Here is a 1,877-nt window from a genome sequence, read left to right on the forward strand (position 1 = left end):
TGTTCCACTCCCTGCTGTTTGAACAGCACCCAAACAACCAAGTTGTCATTAATACTTCAGTAGTGTCTATGGATGGCTTTTTTGTATTTTCCAATTTTTACCACTATATGTGGGCCTAAAGATTTAGACGTTAGTTTGATGTATTCCTGCTATGGCTATTGCCAATGTTTGTACATATTAGAATTTTTTATAGAGCCATAAAACCTATTTATAATTTTAATTGTAAACACTGATTCATAGCTCTTTCCACATGGAGAAATGAGATTTGCCTAAGGCTTTTCACCTTTTCTATTTATTTAGTTAGTTATTTTTGATTTGCTCTTTGGAAACAAAGTTAGAGAAAAGAAAAAATAGAGAAACAAAAAAAAAAGAACTCCCCCCCCCTTGCCCCAGAGCCATTTGCAAGTAAATTACTAATGGGATGCCTGATTCCTGTAGCATTTAAATCCTACAAGTCAGTACATTCCACATAACTACCATACAACCTTCACAATCAGAACATTAACTCTAATACACTTGTCCCTTGAACAATGGGGTTAAGGGCTCCGAGCCCTGCCCCCCACAGTCAAAAAGCCATGAACTTTTGACCCCCAAAGACTTAACCACTGCTACTACCAATGATCTCTTGTATATGATATGCATCGTACTATATTCTTAAAATAAAGTAAGCTATAGAAAAAAATACCGTGAAGAAAATTATAAAAGAAAATACATTTCCATTACTGAAAAAAAATCTGTGTATAGTCAGTGCACCCATTAAAACTCTTTTGTTCAAGGTTCAGTATAATTCTATCATTTATTCCTCATAATTCTTTAAAGTTTGCTCACTTATCTGTAGTATACGTAATACCAAGGAAGGTCCTGTTCAGAGCCATGTATTGAATTCAGTTGTGTGTCTTAGTCTCTTTCACTCTAGAACAGTTCCTTTGTCTTTCCTTGACTTTCATGACTTTTAACCTTTTTGACGAGTAAATTCCAGTAATGTGGAATGTCTTTCAATGTGGATTTTTCTTAGGTTTCCTTACGGTAAAATTCAGATCATACATTTTTAGCAAGAGTATCACTACAACCTACTCTTTTCATTGCATCCTATCATGAGACCTACAATTCTGATTTGTCCCATCACTGGGATAGTAATGTTGGCCACCAGACGTAGTATCTGCCAGGTTTCTCCCCTGGAATATTAACTTTCCACTTTCCAATTATTTAGTATTTGGTGGGGAAGTACTTTGAGACACGTACATATCTCCTTTCTCAGACACCCTGTGGCAGGCCACCTCTTCTGCAGATGGTTTGCCCCCCTGCAGGTTCTGAAAACCCACGCTGGGCTATTCTTCCCCTGTGCAGATGCCTCCCCACCCTGTCCAGTCTGTGATACTTCATTATTCTATATCATTCACTTTTCAGGGATGCTCTCACTTGAGCTCCAACACTGTGCAGGGTGACTGTCCCACACGTAATGCCTTCCCCATTCTGTCTAAGCTCCAGCACCTCACTCTGGACCCCCACAACTCCATGCCTCTGTTTCTAGGACTGGGAACTAAACTGTTGGGGATGAGAAAGAAGAAAGGAAGGAAGGACTCCACAGGTCTTCTTTAATCAACTTAGCAAGCTCTCCAAAGCCGTTTCTCATTGGAATTGCATTGAATCTGCCAATAGTTTGTCAGGAAAGACATTTCGTATGTTGATTTTTCCAAACACCTAGTCTTTTAATTGTCTACGCTTATTCCCCACAATATATTGTTTCTTACTCGAGTGTCTTATCTGCATATTGCTTTGGATTTGGGGCATGCAGTGACATATCATCTATAAATAGTGGCATTTTCGTTTCTTGCCAATTCCTAGAGCTTTCATTTTTTTTTCTTTCCTACTACAAG

Source organism: Lynx canadensis, chromosome D3 (genome assembly GCF_007474595.2).
Source record: "Lynx canadensis isolate LIC74 chromosome D3, mLynCan4.pri.v2, whole genome shotgun sequence".
NCBI classification, from domain to species: Eukaryota; Metazoa; Chordata; class Mammalia; order Carnivora; family Felidae; genus Lynx; species Lynx canadensis.